Raw genomic sequence first — 21598 nt, 5'->3', positions numbered from 1 at the left:
GCACACAGATATGGAAAATTCGATGGTATGATTATTCCATTAGCATGTCGCAATTCTTGAAATCCAGTGGTTTCTGCTTTCCTTCAGAGGAAAAAATGATAAAGCTCATAGCTGCCAAGGAATGTTTAAAAAAGTAAGTCGCATGCATGGGAATTAAAAATCAGAAAGTTGAAAAAGCATCCTCATCCAACTTCATTAAAAACACACCGGTAAGCAACTATTGTTCTTGGATGCTCGATTTTGAAGTGGTGGGGTGGTTTGTTTTTCTCAGGGGTTGGAACTGGCCCTGTGCTAGAACGAGAAGGTTCAGCTGCCCACCGTATCACTATGACATTCAGAGTTTAGGATGAAGCTGTAACACAGCTTACAAGCCATGTTCATTATTGCACCCTGACCCATTTGTAATAAAATTATCTAGGCAGCTGAAACTGCCCTCCTCATCTGCGGTGGAAGGACCAGTGTGTATCAAAGCATGACATGGAAACTCCTGGCCTCCTGCTGTAGTAAAGCATCGGGCACAAACCAAACTCCCTGGCCAGAGTCTGATGGAACCATGAAGATACTTAGAGAAAAACACTGGGAAGGGGTCAGATTTCACTTCTATAATGTCAGCACCTGGGGAGCATTGAAATTTTCCAGCTATTTAGTATGCAATATACAAAATATATATATATAAAGTTACTTACTATATAGATGTTGTTTATATTTTATATACGCACACACACAAATATAACCTGAAGAGACTGCAAAAGAAGGATATTTAAGCTTTCTGTGAAACTTGTTATACTGCTACTTTATAGTCCACAAGACACTTTTTTTTGTTAAATTGTCCAGTCCTCCTATGCGCAACAGCAACCTACATGTTATTTACAAAATATATAAATAATCAATACACTGATGTCTCATTAATTCTGCAAACAGTAGTAACAAGGGATGTTTCAACTTCCCCTTTATTATTCTGAACAATACTAATTTCAGAATCTCATCTGGATTTAACTACATACATTTTAACTGGATTGTCTCAAAATTTTGCACTGTCAAATTGCTGTTTACTACACAAAAGGAGAAAGTATATGTACACAAAATTGCATTAGGAGTAAATATCCTTTCCCTGAGTACACGGTCCGAAAACTAGCGTTGTAAAACTGGCATTTTCTGACTTGGCTGAAAATCCCTCTGTCAGTGCTCACTTTAGCGACAGAAAGAGTTTTACTAGTTCTTAGTCCGACTACCACTGCCGAGCCAACAGAACAACAAGGGGATAAACAGATCGCAGCCTCAGCTCTGCGTCACCAAAGCTACCCGCCAGGTTTCGTCCGCAAGACCAGTTTCTGCACACGTGACCCGTGTCCCTTTCTCCCGCACTCAGCCCAACAAGATAGCTGAGCCACCAGAGAAGGCAGAATCAGGCCTAAAATTAACTATGGAGCACAGTAAAACCCCAGGAAGAACGCAATTAACTCCGCTACCCCAAGCTGAGTTGAGCAGGACAAACAATGTGCATTCCCATCATTCTTCCAGCTTTTGCATTCAGCAGATTTGTCACAGAAACCCTACAACTAGCCTGCAGCCTAACATGCGTTTGTCATATGATAACGCTGAATTTACCGGGAATTCCTAGGCACTGTCTTCCCTCTCCCACTGGCGTACTTCCCCAGTTACTCCATGCACCAGCCACCTTCAGACCGTATTTCTAGTTTTGCAGAAGCGTGTCAGTGGAACGGACACACAGACAGGCAGGTGTGCAAAACCGCTGCAGCACTCATATCTAGAACTATAACCACACCATTTGAAAAGCTAAAGTAACTGTGACTCGAGATGGTTAGTGCTTGGGAGTACAATTTATCTTTCGAGGCTCATTTGTGCCATGTTCAACTCAACAGGATCTTTATCCTTATTCAGTTCTCTTTTAAACCTGAAAATGAATTGGAAAAGCATGAATATGCCCTCATAACATAAAGAAATAAAATTAATGATAAAATCTTTGCCATTGTTTTGTTTTTAAATCATCTGACAGACTTTAGTATTAAAAAATTAGAGCTCTTTTACAAGGGACTGGAAAACAGTACAGTGGAGAGAAATTATGACTTAATTCATCCTAATGTTGCAGAACACTATTAAATACTGAATGATGATGCATGAGAGGAAAAAAGGAAGTATCAAGAAAATTTTGTTAAATTCTCTCACTCAACAAAATTCTGGTGCAAAAACAACCCCCACACCTCCAAAACACCAAACCAAAAAAACCCCACCCCAAAAACCATAGCGCAGCAAAACACTCCTCAACAGTAAAATACATTTTCCTACATGGCAGCTGTCGGTTTAAAAAAATCAACTGGAGTAGCTACTTCTATTTTCACACCTTGTGATCACCCAGATTATAAAAGATGGTCTAAATAATAGGCTCAGATATTAAAAATATCTACGCACCTGCAATTTAGCATTAAGAAGTTATTTTGACCCCAACATGCTGTTCCAGCATCAGCCAACAGCTTTGGTGTACAAAAATAAATAAAATCTCAGAAGTGTTGCCCTAACAGTTATAATCAAGTTTTATTGGATAGACTTCTCACAGAAGCCCTGAAGTAGAAAAAAAAATGTGAAAAACTTAGATGCTAGGCACTCTGAGAATCTGGAAAAACACAGAAATATGTACCAAATAAATTGCAGGAAAAATATTTTTCCTAGTTAGTTAGACAAGACTTGTTTTTTGTGAGCTCTACATTTACCCACGTTGTTGTGTATATTTACAAGACTGTGTGCATACCCTCGATCAGGCTTTCTATTAAAGCCAGTAGCTATGCACATTGAGAGCAGCAGGATTAACCCACATACAAAAAGGTAAATAGTAGGAAAAGAAAACGATCCTTTTCCAAACATATCTGGTATGTTTGTGTCCTTAAACATTTTCAGTGTATCAGCTCTGACAGAGTCAATAGTCTTTTGAAGGAAAGTAGGGACTCTCACAGTAAGGCTGCCTTCTTCACGATCCATTTCCAGTTCCATTTTGTCTCAAAATGGGAGGCACTGCATTTAAATTAAGGAAATAAAGATATTCTATGTATGATTACAAGTCCACAGAGATGTATTTAAAAGCAGACTTACAAGAGTTTTAGAACACAGCTGTTTTTTTAAAGGTAAAAAATAATGCTAGTTGCTTTTGCTGTTTCATCTCAAGAATACATTAAAACTATACCACGGTACCAAGTTTTACACACAGATTACAGAAACTTGCTATAGATGTACAGATTTGCAATGCTCTGTGATCTTCAATAATTTTCATCCAAGTGTGCTTCATCCAAGTAACATTTTCAGTCTTTTCCTTTCTCTTCAGGTCCCCAGAAACTAAGTAGAAGAGGCAATAGCTCAATTTTCCAGGCAACCCCCACACAAATTTGGGTGTAATAAAAAGGAGGTGTGCTGGGATGGGAGCATCACTTCACTGTGGATTGAGATATGCTGGCAAGAAGCCAGGTAACCCATATGCCTACGTAGGGTCTCATGGCTTTCCCAAAAGCTTTTCCTGGTCGGATCCATGAAGAGACCTGTCTGGACACCGGTCAGTGATGACATCCACCCCTTTAAGAAGCCAGCTGTATGAGGAAAACCTTCCTACACAGGAATCCTCAAGGAAGGGTACTCTCTCAGTACGCACCACTCTACAGTCTTTCCCAAATTCTGGATGTTAATTAGGGAAGTTTGTTATGTTTAGTGCCTCAGGTCATAATTGGTTTTTCCTGTAAAAATCAAGAGGCCATGTGAGACTGGACACAGTGCTGGAGGTGTTGAAAGGGCTCTACTCCAGTATCTATCTAGCTGGCACCCCAGGACATCCATCCTATTCCAGCTTTCTGGAAAACAAGGGACACCACCAGTGAACTCTTCTGTGAAGAGTCCCAGTAATGCAGTAATAAGGAGCATTAGATGTCAGCTAGGGATTATTATTCTCCATTGCCAAATCACGCATTTGTTTCTGTACTATACAATAGAAAGTGGCTTTAAATTCACCACAGGAGTAGCCTTTTATGATGTAACAAATTCAATGATGATTAGTTACCCAAAATTAGTTTTACCATAACAGTGAGTGGTCAGTTACAAACCACTTGAAAAACAATTCAAGTTTACAAAGGATGAAAAAAAAATAAAACCACGTAATTTTTTTAAGAAATGCTGATGTCTTGCGTCCTTAATTGCTTCGTGCAATCACTCAGGAGATATAAGCATTTATTTTAATAGGCAGCTACAGAAACCATCTATATAAGTACTTTCTCCCCTCCTCATAAAAGGCATTTACAGATACCACAGAGCTGTTTCTTAAACAACATTATTAACTGGAAGGCTGACAGAGAACTGAAGGAACCTGAATGGGCTGAAGGACAATGTTTTTTTCCCCTCCATCAATACCACACACAGACCAAAACCACTGTCATCCATCAGTCCCACACCTCTTTCTTAGCACGAGTTCCAACACCGTCAGCATCCCCAGCCATATTAAAGAAAAACACTCAGGATAATCATGACTGCCTTGGGAGATGTAGTAGCTGGTCATGACCCTGACAACAATTTCAGTAATTATTGCATTTTTATTAAGAGTTTCAGAAAAGGCTACTTTTTAAAGTCTATTAGGCAGTACCTTTATCTCAATTTTGCCTGTTCATTAAAGACTTCATTACTCTGAAACAGTCAAACTACTTAGGATGGGATGCTGCTGCCTAAAAACAGGCCTTCAGTGCCTGTAAGCAGGTGAAAAGTGCTGGTGTACCTGAGACCTCCCCAGGGGCTGGCCGATATGCTAGTGGAGCCCCAGAAGACACCCACCCTCCTACAGCAGTAGCTGGAGACCAGGCTGATCACCTGCATGGCCAATTGATAGCCTGGGGGCAGGAAAATGAATGCCACTCTTCACAGCAGTGCACGTACACCCTGCCTCCTCCTCCTGTGGTCACCAACTTGTGAGCGCTTACATTTGGGCTCCCTTTCAAATACACAAGTAATCCGTGAGGTCAACAGAAGAGAGCGTTGGTGGAGAAGTTATGCCTAAATGTAAATATTCTCAAGATCAAGACTTAAGAGCTGTGGCCTTTGAGGCCTCACTTGTTACGGCACTCCTGTTAACCGTGTGAAACTTTGGTGAGATGGGCTGCACACAGAAGTCCATCATACAAGCTGAAACTTTTCTGTAGAGTCTGACTTTCAGCAGAATGCACAAATGACTAATAATAAAAATTATATATATTATTATATATTATATAATTATATAATTATATATAATTAGTATTATAAAAAGGATAAAGACTATGGGATGAAGAAGAGATTAATTCTGTCTTGAAAAAAAAAAATACAATCAGGAGAGCCAATTCTTTGTACTGTCACAGCCTCTTATTTGAGGGCAGAAAGGCAGGGAAAACTGGCTGTAAAAATCCTGATTTCACAGAGACTGCCCCAGAAGAGAAGGAGAGTCATAGGGGAGCACAGCACACTCTTAAATATCACACCTTGGTGCGCAGCCCAGAGATATGCATAAGGCAAAACACAGCATGCTAGGAGTTGCCTAAAGGCAACTGTAGCAGAGACAAGCTCCCAAGTAGTTCCAAAAATGCATCAGGAGAAGCTACCTTTGTTCTACACGCTGTTCCGGGGCCAAGCACAGGCAGCAAACTGCACAGCTGGACAAGTTATCACTGCAGTTAAAATGGGAACTGATTAATTTTTCTTTAGAGATACATATCTGAAACCTTCACTGAAGGAGATGAGCCTGAATGTTAACACCAGACTTAGCCGTGAAGGCTCTTTGGTGATTTTATACTGAAGAACGGTATTTCTGTCTTAAGATGATGCAATAATCCTCAAATCCTTTTCTTAACAGCACCTTTTGAAGTCACGGTGTGTTCTGAGGTTATCGCATGGCAATGCACTTGTATCATCTCATAATTAACTGTAATTACTATACGATCATTGCCAGACTTAAATGTAGTTAAACATTAACCTGTATTTGTAGACTGTATTTGCTGAACAGCATGGTATGTTCCTTCATTCCCCAATGCTATGTAATCACGCAGTTATAGACCTTATCAGAGTGGTCAACTAAAACGGTTTTTGCGGGGGTGGGAAGAAAGGCCACAGATATCTAGTTATTATTTAAACATTTTTTTTAAATTAAAACATAACCATTTTTTGAATAAAACTTTATCAGGAAACAAAGTGAACCGGGACTGCTAATTTTCATCCTTTCTGGACAAACCCTCTCAAACCTCCAGTTCCAGTCCTTGTGCCTACACCAGTGTAGGAAAAAGTGGCATCAACTCTTCAAGCTTCCAGCTGGATTTCCTTACTGTGCCTTACTATTCTTTACTACGATCTGTATATGTACGTCTATTAGACAAAAAAGCATACTTCGAGTCTCCAGTATAGTATAAATGTAATTTAGTTGTTTCTTCCATAATAATGTGTTATTAACATATTTGTAAAGCATTCACAGTAAGATTCAGCTGTTGTGTACAACAATATAGTGTGAAGAACACTATTCAGTATTTGTTACCCATTCTAGCAGTACTCATAGTCATCAGCAGAACGCCAAGGATGACTGCAGAACTCTTGTATACACAGAATTATGTATACTGAATCTAGGGTTAGGTGGTTTCTTTTGTTGTTTGGTTTTGGGTTTTGTTTGTTTTTTAAATGAATAAAACTTAACAGGTTTGTGCAATCACATCTGTGGAACTGTATGCTATCACAGACTGAGGTGTTACAGACCTCTACCAACTTTAAAGAAAGTGCTTGATGCAGAAGTACACCACAAGATAAATTGAAATAGCCTGTCAATCACACAGATGTAATGGCTATTATGTTCAAAAAAATATCAAGTACTGTGTTTGAAGTCTGTTTTGCTGCTCCTTTACATTTGAGAGGGAGTAACAGAAACAATTTGGAAATTCAGAATATGTATCAACTAGTTACCATCTGGACTCCACTTCCACAGGGGATCTGCTGCAGCCCACCTCAGGCTGGAAAACCCCTGCTACAAACAGTTCATCTCTTTGGAAACTCAATCTACAACTTCCACCTGCCTGAGAAAGACTCCTGGCTGCCAGCTTGGCCAGCACAAGGTGTTACTTTGAGGTCTCTAGTACCACCTTACGCAGACTCTGCCGCAACCTCAGTTAGGGAACCAAGCTTTATTAAATACGCACAGATTCTTTACCTTCCTTATTGTACATGCAAAAATCAAATGTGTCATCTTGTTCAGCATGGTGCATTGGCATAACCCATAAATAGATTGTTTAGTTGCAAATTACCGGAAAATACTATACTGGAAAGGAGACAGACTGACATTATGACTGACTTCAAAGTATTCTCAATAAACCAGTGAAATTAGCACCAGTATCGTCCTAAAATGAGGTATTAGTACTAACAACTGCTATTTAAGTATTTCAGCACTCTTTTCCCACAGGTTTCCTGTTCTGAAGGCCAGGCAGGGTAAAGAAGGTGGTAGCAGTTCGGTTACCCTGGTTGGGGATGACTTCTGCACCATAGGGTGGCCTAGGCAGTTGCTATACAATGCCCTGGAGTAGGCTTTTACGCCAAATTCAATTCTCAGCAGTACAAAAAGCATTCATCTTAAAGCAGCTTTGGGAGGATGAGGAAGTCTAATCCTAGAGGGAACCTCCATGCCCCTGTACAATAGAAATCCCACCCACACCAAAATAATTTTCTAGATGCACATCAAAGAACATATCCTCTTCAGAACGAACGCTAAACACACCCGTCTCATAACTGTGTCAATATTGGCACTAGGAAATGAAACCTGACTTCTAAAACTGACGCTGGGAAAGACTCCAGTTGTCAGAAACTTCATGAAAGCGCTAGTGCAATTTTACCTGCGCTTCAGACGGTAGTAATACAGGTACAGACTTTTGCAAAATACAAGGTTAAGGCTTGAAAATATCCTGGGTTTTTGTAGGACCAGTTAAAAGTTTTAGGAGCTCTTGTTTTAAGACACATTCAGTTTACAGTTATCTAAACCAATACCTAAATGAAAAAGGCAAACTTCAAAGACATCTGCAAACAGTCCTCAAGAGGATTTCAAGTTTACAATTAAATCTTGCTTCATAATCAAATGCTTTTATTTGAGGGGAAAACTTAAAAAATTATCTGAAGTTTTACTTCTTAATCCTAAATCCGGTAACTTGTGTAAGTAAAACTGCTGTACAACCTTGTCTCAAACAAAATTCTCATCTTCATTCAAAAAAGTTTCTCAGACTTTGAAGGTGTTTGGTTTGTGTTTGGTTTTTCCCCCCTAAATAAACACAGTGCAACCCTCATTATCTGGCTCAGCCTGACCATTCTCGGTATTTCCTTTCCTGGGTCTCTGCACAAGACGTAACATTACGAAGTACACCAATTAACCATTCTAAACATTACTACGCTATGGGTTGGAACAAAGAACTATCAAAGGGACTGACTATTCTACCACCCCTCGATAGCCGATGAAGAAGGAAGAAGCAGAAAGGTAGGCAGGCAACACAGAGCCCTGCGAGCTAGAGGTCTGCAGAGGGACGACGGCACCTCGCTCAGCCTTTTCCCTGCCGCTGTCAGTACTGCCGCTTGATTCAATTCTGCCCCTCGAGAGAGGAAGTTGAATATAAAATGTACCACCGTCACTTGTGCTCCCAACGGCTGCAGTAGCCCAACTAATTCCTGAATGTCAGATGCCCTCACAGCCGATAACCTGTACACATCCCAGCACGTCACTCGGGGCCCAGAACAGGAAGAGGGACCAGGCAGAGGCTGGGGGAAATACAACTGGCACACATGCACACACATGAATGCCTCTCCCTTTGCATAGTTCTAAATAAAATTAAGCCGCTCATGTCATTTCCACTGCCAGATTAGCTCAAGCATGGTAAATTTCCAATTCAGCTCATTCACCTCACTTTGATCCATGCTACATGCTGCCTTCTATTCATATCTACAACCACCACTGACAGTGGCAGGAAAAGTAGTATAAATCCAACAATAAAACACTTTTAAGAGCGAGAAGTTAATGGGAACTACAGGATTAGGGTTTTTTTTTTTCTCCTTTCCTGTGGGTTTTTTTTTTTTTACATTTTACTAGTCTGATATTAAGATGCTGCAGTACAATTTTCTCTGTTGCACATAAGATATTAAAGCACTGAATTCATCCAAACCGAGTGAGTTTAAATAGATGGCAATCCACTTTCTCCCTAGCCTTGCCCTGACCCTTCCTTCTTGACCTTTCAATTAAGCAAGGCAAGGGATCTCCCTAGAACTATAGCTTTTAAGTAAATAGATAAAAACATGGAAATCTCAGAAAGCAAGTTAAACAGAACATTCAGTGTAACAAATAAAATAATGCAGCAGCAGTAAGAAGGATGGAAATGATTTAAGCAAATGCCAAAACCCAGTTTCCTTATTTCAATATTTCTTCTCATCAGTTTTGTCATACTTCATTTACAAATCATTAGTCTAGTTTTGAATTATGGGTCATGCAGTTTCCCTTTAGACCAGTATGAAATTGCTACAGCATGGCTTTTAAACTTACAAATCCCAAAGTATGGGGTCTGAGGGCAGAAAAGATGATAGGGAGCAAAGGAAAGATGCCTACGCATGTATGTCAAGGTATGCGTACTTTGAAAGTGAGAGAGCAAGCGAGCGATAGGGGATGTTTGCATATAAAGAACCATATTACATACACGTCCTACATGCATAAATAGAAAGTAACTGAAAATCCCATATAACAGCTGCTTTCATATCATGTCTTTGACACACATCCAAAGAACTAAACCCCAACATGCTGCTGAGTAAACATAACCCTCAAAAGGTCAAGAAAATTCTAGTCCTGGTTTGGAAAGACTCAACTTAATCCAGAACTGTATTTCTGGAAGCTCATTCAGAAGGGGTTTTGGACTTATCAACAGGTCTTGAGTATTTAAGAGAGAAAAGGGAAAACTTCAGCTGAAGAAAACTTCCAAACATGATAGGAGTGGAAAGGCTGGTACGCCTAACAATTACTTAAGAGTAGATACACACTCTTAATGTGTATTAAGTTTAAAAACAGGACTAGCACTGTGCTTACCACGAACATTACAACTTCAAAGAATAATATAAAATCTTCACAGATCAAGCTACAGTTCAGGGCCAAGTCTCATCTCTATCGGATTCTTGGCTGACAAAAACAATTTTAAAAGAATAAATATCATTAGCCATGTGCACTATTGTTTTACCCAGCACATACTTTGCACCAGGAACTGGTCATATTTAATGGCAACTAATGATTCATTATTTCTCAGAAATAAAAACGGATGTCAGAGAAACACACGGAGCAACAACAGTACTAACTCATCATCTAATTACCTTGATAAAGTCACTACATGCTTAGTACAGACATTGGCAAACACATGTTTATGAAACTGAAGCATCGTTTATGCTGTCTCTAAATGACAGGAAGATTATTTAATCCTGAGAATCCTAGGGTGAGTGGACCCTCTGAGTATGCAGTGAAATCTGTAGGGAGTTTGTGGAAATTCTGCCTGGGCCTTAATTTCAATACAGTCTCTTCAAATTTCTTCCAGCCTAACGGGATTCATCCATCCATCTACAAGATGCAAAGAAGAAGCAAAGATAGAGTTATGTTGCTGCTGGTTTGGGTGGGGTTTCTTGTGAGTTTTCTTTTTTTTTTTGAAAGCTTGCAAAATAAGAGTTGTAACAGCAGAGCTCAACATAAAACCAGTTATCGCGTATAGTCTAGTCAACAAGTAGTACAACTTGTAGAATTAGCTTCTTCACATGTTCTTGCCTCAGTAAATCCTCCCTGACCTTAAGCAGATCTGGACCTTTGTTTTGCAAATGCTTTCAAAGTACACATCAACAAACCTCACAAATTAGTGGTTTGTAGAGGTGTATTATCCTGTAACTACTTCAACAACTAGAAACCATGTTAACACTTCCTTCAGTTGTGAAATACAAAACCCGTTTATTTTGGTGCATCTCATTCAGTAGGGAGACAGCCCTCTCCTTCCCTTACCAGCTCTTCACCTCCACAGCTTTTTTCAGCTCCCAGTTTACCTACCAGCAGGCTGAAAGAGTCATCTAGTGGCCACAGATAAATCCTGCAGCCTCACCAGCTTCTGCGGTCTGGCTCTCAGGGCAAGACACAAGATTTTTGAACCCTTGAAGCAGACACAGCACTGCTAAGAGTCCACTGAAGCTCCAGTATCTAAACCGTGACATGGTCCTAGCAGTGATGTTCATGATGTTCATGCTCCCTCATGGGCCGTAAGCATTAGTTTCCCACTTCTGGCCTGTGTCAAGGCCAAATTCAAGTTCTGTCCTTCTTAAACATGCTTGAGAGTGGACACAGCTGTGCTGTTTCTAACCCGTATGTAGCTCACTGTTCCTCTTCAGGGGCAGGCAAACAGATTTTCTGAATAACATTGCTATACATGCAAAGCACCAGGTCAAGTTCCAGTCTTGCCCACCCATTAAAGGGCAAAGCAGCAGCACAGCAGGCTAACTGATCTTACTCGGTTCCCATCTCTCCTTGACCAAACTCGCTGCGTAGGTTTGGACAAAGCACCCAAGTATTGAGGCAAGGTATCCCAGTCATGGAAGAACCATCTGCCTAATACCATGCAAAACTCAGTAAGAACCACAGTATGTTAAACCGGTATTGCAAGTAACACTTTGATAAACAGTATTAATACCTATAAAAATCTTATTAAGCTTCATAAAAATTTGTAATGTTTTATCAGTTCTCTGTTCGACACCTCCAGTCAAGTAAGCTCCAGAAATTTAAGGCAGTATAATTTTATTGGAAAACCTCAAATATTCATGCCTCATATGAATGGTCATTTCAACTATATCATAAAATAAAGAAGTGAAAAATCAGTACACTTCAGTTTGAAACAAACTCAGATTCTGAACAATTTTTGTTGCTCTGTGTTAATTTGTGTCACCTGTTGAGTGACTGAACTCCAGGCACCCAATCAAAGAGCAAGATAAGTCTTAAGTTTATTTTTGTTTCTGGAAATCATTTTGCTGCAACACTAATGCCAGGCTCTGTTGCTACTCTTCCTTCACAGAGCAGAGATGGCTATTTACATCTTTTCTTTTTAAATGCTTGCACTCTTGCTTAGAGATGAATCTAATGCAGTGAGCATCAGGTGTTAAATATTCCAGTCCACAATTTTCTAACACATACACACTACCTATGTGGTTAAACATCTTATAACTTAATCTCAGCAGCAGTAGTGTCCATCATCCCCCTCCAGAAATCAGTAACTATAGGTTCTTCAGACTTCTCATGGATGAGCCAAAAGACTTCCTTAAATTTATACTCAACCTCCCTGTGACTCAAGAGTCTCTGCATGCCTCAATCACCTCGCTCTGAAAGCTGTCATCTAGCTTTCTTCATCAATCCTACAAATCACTTTGGTAATTCAAGTGAGAAGTTCTGTAAAAGTGCAAATTATCATTACGGTATTCTTAAATTCTCACCTATTTCAGGCTGCAGTTGAAGATGGAAAATGGTGGTACCACAACTATACCAACAGGTGAAAGAAAGAAAAATGAGCCTTGCAAGCCTCAATATCAGAGTTAAATACAGAAGGTTCCTTCAAAATGGTGTGGCATGACCAGAAGCTAAGTGATGTTTAAAGCTAGTATTTAGCTCAGTCACCCTCTTATCTCAGCAGGCAACAGCTCCACCTTCCTTGTTCACAGGTCTAGCAAATTTAAGTGTTGGTCAGATCTGCCTTACATGGAGGACCTGCAGAAAGACTGGCTCTAAAGCACATTTATTTCTGTAAGGTGGGGAACACATTATCCTTTTAGGTCAGTAAATCACTGAGAGTTGTTTCTTGCCACTCACTGTTCAGGGGCCCAGTCAGCTTTGCAGCACTCCAAGGTTTGTACAGGCACACCTGAGATCTATTTTTCTAGTTCTTAAACAGGCCTGATTTGTATTGTCAATAACAACAATATTGATATTCTGCAGCCTTAACTGGCCAACACCACATGAAGGGTAAGGCTTTCACACAAATTTAACTCACTCTAATTTTATACGTTTATTTTACTTATGTACTTATGTATTTTACACATAAGATGCTCTGTCATGTTGCCCTGTCTCACCCCATGCTTTCAGTGAATTGCAAAGAGAGAATGAGGAGCAGTAATAGTCACTCAAGCCCCCTTTCTCCTGCTGTTACAAGAAAGATGCACATGATTTTTATATTACACACATACACAGACAGACATATGTGTTTATGTGTGTATGTATCTATACATACTTTTTCGCAGGTACATGCAAGACAAAAACAAACACCACACAGTAGGCTGGTTTGCAAAGCAGTCATGCAGAAGAAAAATAGTGGCAGACTAGAATAAAAAGGCAAAGAAACTGCAAAATACCACAGCCACTCTTAAAATATCTACCGCCCTTTGTGCATGGAAATTAAAATGTGAAGCTTCTTCTGGAGCTTCTACAACTTCTTAATACGCGGATCAGCCAAAGCATGGCTGTACGTTGTTAGTGCTGCAAATACCTGGGTTGACATACTTCCTTTTGATAAAAGGTTTATTGCATTGATCAGGCTTTTATCACCCCAAACGACAGACAGAATTTGTTTTTCCTAAAGGCCTTACCACAGACCACGTGGGAACTCTGGGTATCTGGATAGCTGCCCCCCCACCTGATGTTTCACAAAGGGAGCATATTATACTCCTCTTCCAGAGATGGCACAATTTTCCAGAAGTATTTCCAGGAATAATTCAAGGAGGCTGACCATCTTAAAACAAACACATTACTGACTGAAGCCAAAGTATCTCAAGACAGACTCCCTTTGCACCTTAATTACTCAGCAGAAATCAGCTGAACAGTATCAGCCCAACTGAAGATGCCTTTAAGGGCCCTGTCCTCCTATCATTCCTCATCTTGCTGACCTGCAGGACAAGCTGAAATACCTCTCAGAACTGCCAGGAGCAAAGGATTTATCTGCTTTTAGGTACATTTGTCATCCCATACTGCAGGAAATTTAATCAGAAGCAACAGTGTAAATTGCTGATATCTGAAATACATTCACTTACTCTGAAAGCTCTGACAGAAAGTACCTCTTTTTCCTCTGCCTAACCACCACTCCACCAACACAGCAATTTGGATTCCTTGTCTCTCTAGAGGTCCACCAGAGAGCAGATGTCCCTACCTGCAGCAAACATTTCCAGGTGGAGAATCAGAATTCACAGAGCAGAGACTCAGACAGTCAGTGAAAGCCCAGCATCTCACTCAGAAAGCCTCTACCACAGCCTTATTCCTGTGATCATTTTGAATAAACCATGAACACCACCACAGATGGTAAGGCCTCAACTGTGTTGTTAGAATATGTCATAGTCTTTTTCAAATGGGGTCTGGCTAGCTAGCTGCCTTCTTGCAGCCTTGAAGGGGGAGAAAACAGCTTAAATCCAGTAACTCTTTATTGGCCCTGACTAACAAGAACATGCTTCTTGAGTGAGTTCCACCAACATGGGAGGTATTACTGCTGACTGAGATTTTGTCAGTGGTCATAGGCCCATATGGAAGTTTCTTTGGTAAAACAGCCAGCGAATTCAAGGTGTTTGCACACCTGATTGCTACTTCTGAGTTACCGCACACATTAACAAGCTTCAAGGGGCACCATCAGTTACAAAAAGAAAGTGATTTTGCTAAGTGTGGAACACTTACAGCTACATTACTGTAATTTTAAACTAAAAACCCCATACATTCTTGTAGCCAGCTGGGAACATGAAAACTCAATTTAATTATTTTTTCTTTTACAGTTTCACTTTTGAATTAGTTTGGAAACAAACATTTTGCTTGAACATCTGCATAAAGATATCCCTTCAATTTGAAAATATTTTAACCTCCCAATATCATAAAACCCACTTTACTGTACAGTAGTGATCTAGCAGATAAAAGGGGAGGGATCCATTTTGAGTAGCTTTACTCTGCAGTGGATCCTGCTTATCTGTAGTTGAAATGCACAAGTTTTTTCCAGTAGCATCTTTTGGGACTGCTTTTGAAAAAAGATGTCCCCTGTGAAGCACTAGCCCTCATTACAAAAGACGTGTCCCATCATGTTCAAGTTTCACATCTGAAAAATCTCTGATGCTGCCAGGGTTTCAACTCAGGTTAGCTGGCCATCAGGGAGGATGGTGTCCCAAGGGAGCACACACCACACCAACTCCCTGCACCATGCCTCCACAGCTGTGACAGTGCTTCCCAGGGAGGCTCTCCCAGTACCATCCCGGACAGAAGGCCGTGCAGAACGCTGCTGCCATTACACCATGTCCGTGCAGAGGGTAGACACAATACTGTTAGAAGGTGCTGCAACAGGGGCAGTAACTCCATGTCCTCGCCAGCAGAAGCTCTCTACTTAGAGAACCACGGTCATGGCCCAGCTGCATCAGCTCTGGAGGTGTTAGGTCCCTTGTATTTTGCTGTAATTTGCCTAACAAAGAAAGCATTATTCTTCTGATTTACTCTCATTAACTAGCTTCTCCACTTACAGGAAGAGGAGACATTTTTCCCTCCAAAGAAATATATAATCAAACCAAACTGCCAATTCTTTTTTTTTTTTTTTTTTTTTTTTAATGCTTGGGATTGATTCTACATCGCTCTTTCAATCCTTCTGCCTTTATAAAAGCCAGCTGAATTTCATGCTGTGCAAGCTCGATAGGAACATTTAAATAAGTTTTCTTTCTAATCCTGAAACTATCATTTCTTTTGTTACTGTCCCACAAATAAATTTTTGTTTTGTATAAAGTTTTCACTGGACAGCATCTTCTTGTAGCTTAACGTACTCTAAAGTATTACTCAAAAATCTGAAGAGTCAGTGTACCTCATTTTGCTATGGGGTTTTCCGTTTACTTTGGTAGGGCAATGGAAGGAGTTAGAGATGGTATTTTCAACTCTTAACTCTACTACCTGAACAACTTCCAAGCAAAGCAAACATCAATCCTTTAATCCCTTGTCAAAATCCACTAGCATGGATTCCTGTACTTGCACAGAGTCTCACAGAGGGTAACAAGGCCCGGAACAAATGCACGGGTCTACACTAGTAAATCTCAAAATCGGATCTTTATCTCGGGATGTAACATTCGACTACCCTAGCCAAAACACAGCCCCAGGGTATTAATGTAGAAATATTTATTGCTGCATTTTGCCAGCACCTAACATGCATAACAAAAGCTTGAAAACCACTAACAAAAACTTCCTGAACTCCACAAGTCACACACAAGCAACAATCACCCTGCTATTTAAAAAACAAACAAAACTTAACATAGTACTGGCCACAGATACATACTCTTCTTACAGCCCACTGGAGGAGAAGCTACCTTCTCTTCCAGAGATATGCTGCCACTAGTCAAAATCTCAGAGTAACTGATCCTATGAACAATTTACAGCACCAACTCTGAACTTAAGAATTTAACCAGAACCTTGAATCTGCAGTAAACTGGTATTCTACATCCAGATGGAGCTACCTTGCTAAAATCACTTTTATCAAAAGACACTCACTGAAAGTCCCACGCAACTTTTAAGAACAGCCCGACATGTATCATGCTATGCTGCGTCACACGAAGGACATCTATGCAAGGCAGCACCTACTTCAGAAAGGATCACAGGAGAAAGATAAAAGCAACATCGCAATTAAGACATGTTATCTTCAGCATCAGTAACTAACTGATGCTATCTGGACTGGAAGCTATCCAGACTGCAAAAATCACATTTAAAAGGTATGTCCCCAGTAGAAGAAATATTGATAACAGTGATCTATTTCTGGAGATACATCCTCCTTCTCTTGCATTTTACTTAGCCTGCCCTTAAGGCTCTAGCTTGACAAGCAGTAAGACAGCATAAACCAGCTCTGAAGTCAAACTCCTGGACCCTTTTTTTGCAACAACAGAGCTGTTCAGTTCTCTGCTCTGATTCATGACACAATACGATCCACCCAATGGTGGTCAGTTCTATCTTTAGTGGACAGAAAAAGTTAAGTTAATAAAACCCAGTAATTTTCACTATGATCAGTCCTCCAGTCCAGTTTATCACAGAACTGCAGAAACACTAGCACAGTCCCTTGGGGTAGGATGCAAGTGTCTGAGGCTGGGACTGTTTCTTTCAGTGACAGTGCTGCCATTTAAACATGGGGCTTCACTATTACCTCTGTCAAGTAAGTCTTACTCATTTTGTCAGGGAGCTGTAGCTCAAATAACATATCTTCTATCTATGTTGAAGATAGGGTCAGCATTACACATGTAATGAACTAAAGATGAAAAAAGACTCTGTGAACCATACCCTTCACTTTTCATGCCTACAGAGAGCACTTATTAATACCCTTGCAATCTCTCCAACAAGGAAGGATCCAACTTGTAGACAGAACTTCCCATCCCCCTTCAGTGCACTCTGAAATATATTAACAGATTTCCACAAATTAACAGAAGACCTGGTTGCCAAAACGTGACAGACAAGTAGCAAATGCTTTGACCCTAGCTGTCAGCAAAGCTGGCAAATCAGTTATAAGCACAAAATTTAGACCCACTGGTAGGAACCCTTGTGTCTACTGATACAGGTTGGATTTTTTACAGCAGCCTCTCATCAGTCAGAATGAAAATTCTGAAAATAAGTACAAAATGAGTAAAACAGTGCAGAAGTCCAGCTGCTGTTGGGCTTCACGCTTAACATCATGCTTGCGTTCTCAGTCCTCTACTGGCAGAATACAAGAAAAAAGGTAGTAACTTTGGCAAATAAGAGTTGGGTACTTGGGCTCACATGGGAAATACACTTGCATCTATAAGGTAAGCACATTTCCCTTGCATTTCTTGTGGAAACATTAGCATTATCTTTAGAATCAACACACTGAGGCAAATGGCCATGCACCATCTTTCTAACATACTGATATGACAGCACATAGAATGTCTTTAACCACAGTTTTATCCCTCAGAGTAATGACATAACACACGGTTAATTTCTTGAGCAAGTCTATAGCAAGAAGTAGATTCAGCAGCAATGAATTTACACATTGCATGGAGGTAAAACCACGCAGTGTAACATACCCAGCACCTGAAACCAAACGCAAAAGATGCATGGTCATGCAGGACTGGAAGTTTTATTATTACTTTCTATACAATGCTCTTCCACCACTTCCACAGACAGGCCACAGACTGGGCAGTAGAAGTGGTTTGTTGCTTTTCATTTGATCTTACACGTTTATCTATGAAGCTGTTCAATTACAAGTGGTAAGTGTGGCCCAGTAATACAACACGCTCTTAAGATAATATGCTCCTACTTGTCCCGCAACTGAAAATTAGCAGTGCTAATTTCCACCAATGAAAAAAGTCAGTCATGCCCAAAAAATGTTACCACAAATCAAACCCCAGTTTCTAATTCGCCATACCTCTCATTTTCCATCAAAATGCATCAAACCTTGAAATCAAAGTTTTCCTTGAACTCCTTTCAGCACAGCTACTGAGGAACTTCGCTGTAAGAGAAGTATCTCCTACTCCCACAGCAAATCAAAGACTAAATTTGGTTCATTTTATAGCAGAACCAATACATTTAACTCTGCATCACAGAAAAGTTACTCAAAGTGTGCACTCTGGTCTGGATCAAAAGCAAAAGTAATTCTGGTCAGGCCTCAGATCTTGGGACACATCACATCTCCCATGGTCCTGAACAAGATCCTTGGTTTCTCCCTACTGTCCCTTGTCACCTGGGGAGCAGCCGAGACCTGTGGCAGAGCCCTGTAGCTTTGGTGGCAACATCCAACGCCAGCTGGCCCACCACAGCTATGCTTTTTGAGTGGCTTCTGACAAAGAGTCCTCCGCAAAATCACTAAGGGCACCTCAGTCAGAATGAACAAAGTTGTCCCATTAATCTGACTGTTAATGGGCAGTAATGAGAAGGCAGCAAAAGAAGCACCACAACACAAAGTAAGTAGCAACCTGTCACCAGTTATGGATTAATGATTTTTAGAGCTCCATTACAAGGTACACAGAGAACGATGCTCACCTGTTTAAAAAGCTGAAAGTTGGTTAATAGATCTGTGGTGTTTACATTCTTCACTCCATAAAGAAAAATAATTAAAAAAAAAAATTAAAAATCACACAATGGAAGAAGACATGTTCCTATACAAGTTGTCCATTTGTTGCAACTGAGATATTACTCCAAACAATCTGCTTTCTCTCAACTAATCCAGCTTGCATCCTGAGGGATGCTTGGCAACTGTGGAAAGAGTTTTTTTTTTTCCCCCCCTTGTTTTTTCTGTGTATAATTTTATTTCCACACATTGTAAAATCATGTCATTTCCTCGTATACACCATTATTCTAGATCCACAGTTATTACTAAATCACTGTAAAGTCTCTTTCTGGAGTTATTTAACCCATCTGAAAGTTGTGAAACTACCCGAGTGTTTTTTCTATCATAAGTTGTCCGGAGTGAACCTTACCATTATCATCTGTCCTTTATGGCTATATTTGTGCCCCATCTATCTACACCTTTCAGTGAAAGAAAAACAAATTTACACGCTATAAACTTTCATTGACTACAGTTCTTTGCTACAGCAAAATCCATCATTTCCTGAGTATACTCCATTACAGCGGGAGCAAAAGCACCTCATCCGAGAGCGTAACCACAGAACTGCTCCTTTCTTGTGGATGTGCCGGGGTACGTCGCGACTCTTGGTTCCACCTCCAGCAACTCCCTGGACCCACGCGAGGTAAAAGCGGCGCTCACCTCCCTCGCGTCCGGGGTCACGGAGCTGCACAGGGGTGTGTTCGGCGCAGCAGGCTGCCATCGTGCCCACCGCTCTGCCTCGCTGCAGCGGAACACAAGCACCACGAAGCCGCTCTTCCAGCTCGGAGCCTCAGCCTGCCAGGAGAAGAGCCCTGCAGCCGCCCGTAAGAATTAACTCCAGACCGATGAAAAGAACTCTTCCAGCGGGGGGAGGAGGAGGAGGACGACGAGGAGGAGGAGCAGCGCCCTGAGGCCAACGAGCAGCAGGAAGCTGCTCTCCGGGGCGGAGCGAGGCGGAGGGGGGCAAAGCCTCGCCGCTCGGGTTTGGCAGCATGGCCAGAGCCCGCCGCGTTACTGACATACCAGCGCGACCGACGGCACGGCCGGCAGCGACACCCCCCCGCCGCCTCCGCGCGTGGGGCGGGCTGCGGAGGCACGGCCCGCAGGAGGGGCGGGCGCTCTGCCTCTGCCACCGGGGAAACTCGGAACGACACTGATGGGAGAGACCCAACTGCCATGTTCTGCCCTGCCTGACCCACTCCCTTCGATGAAGTTATTTTAAAAAATTAAAAAAAAAAAAGCAGCCGCCGGGGGGATTCTTTAGGACAGTGGTTCTCAACCTGTGGTCCACGGACCCCTGGGAGCCGCAGTGTCATCACAGGGACCCGTGAAGGCTTAAAGCAGGGGTGGGGAACATCCGACCCAGAAACATTTGCTCTGGCCCACGGCAAGTGGGAATCACTGCAATAAAGATATTATAATAGGAGTGTGTGCATTAACAGATTATTTCCCCTTCTCTGCAAATTTGAAGACCCTCCATGAGAAAACTGAAATAAAAACCTGATGTAGTCTAGTCCTTTAAATCTTGAATTAAGTCTTGGTGGCCCACGGCCACAAAAGGTATTTAAAAGGGGGCCGTGGTGAAGGAAGGGTTGAGAACCCCTACTTTAGGAAAACAGCTTCAAGAACCATGAGGCTTTCCAGGCTAAAATTCAAACCGACACCAAGCCGGGCTTTAACTCCGCAGCAGCACCTCCTGCTCCACGTGAACCTTCTCTCCCGAAAGCACAGGCCAGCCCCACCAAGGCCCCCTTCCCAGGGAAGCTGAGTCCCCCCAGGAGGAATGACTCTGCTCCTGCAGTGTGGGGCTCCCCCACCTGCTGTCCCGGCCTCTGCGAGGGTCGGGCTGAACCTGCCACTCACCACACTGTCCCCGCGCTCCTCAGGAGTGAGGTTTGTTCATACCGTTAAGACAGCGTTACAAAAACCCCCAGAAAACGGAGCAGTACGGAACACCCTAAATAAATGAGAGCTTGGAAAACAAAGTGTTGAGGTAAAGCCAGAAAGATACAAGACAAGGTGGAGTGACTACCACGGGAGCTGTTAGCCATTGTTTCAAAAGAGGAATTAAAACCCTTAATGGAAAACAGCATGTCAGTGGATCTTCCTAACACTCTCACTGCCAGGGTCTGATCTATACCTCTCAATGGCGAAAGCAGACAATTCCTATTTGTTTATAGTTTTTCTAAATGAGACCGTGGAGATAACGACAGAGAGTATTCCCACTTAAGACGCTTGTCTTGCTCTCTCTTTCAGGTCTGAATGTTTTGCTTCATTAGCTCTGCATGACACGATTTGCAGGTATTTTGCACTGGGGTACAGGGGGGACACGGGACCAAAACAAAACAGTACATCAGTTTAAGTCATGTTCTTACACTTTTTAAAACCCTGCCTGATGTCTTCTATGATCATACCGACAGGAGAAAAGAGAAGCAAGGTGGCCAGTCAATTTGATCTTTACCACTTCTTTCACGTAT

The 21598-nt window shown here is 41.5% G+C and overlaps 1 protein-coding gene across 21 annotated transcripts in view; it reads right to left on the bottom strand.

The window, feature by feature from the left end:
- BBX (BBX high mobility group box domain containing) overlaps nt 1-21598 on the bottom strand; it is a 149880-nt gene that overhangs the window by 94847 nt on the left and 33435 nt on the right. The window contains exon 1 of one of the 21 annotated variants that reach the window (XM_074856324.1): nt 19782-19875. The exons of the other annotated variants lie outside the window; for them this stretch is intronic. The gene's annotated coding sequence lies outside the window, so the exon portion shown is untranslated. Of the gene's footprint in view, nt 1-19781; nt 19876-21598 lie in introns of those variants that run through there. 21 annotated transcript variants of the gene reach the window in all.

The sequence above is a fragment of the Strix uralensis genome, chromosome 2 (genome assembly GCF_047716275.1).
Source record: "Strix uralensis isolate ZFMK-TIS-50842 chromosome 2, bStrUra1, whole genome shotgun sequence".
NCBI classification, from domain to species: domain Eukaryota; kingdom Metazoa; phylum Chordata; class Aves; order Strigiformes; family Strigidae; genus Strix; species Strix uralensis.
This window is presented reverse-complemented; position numbering and strand designations above follow the sequence as displayed.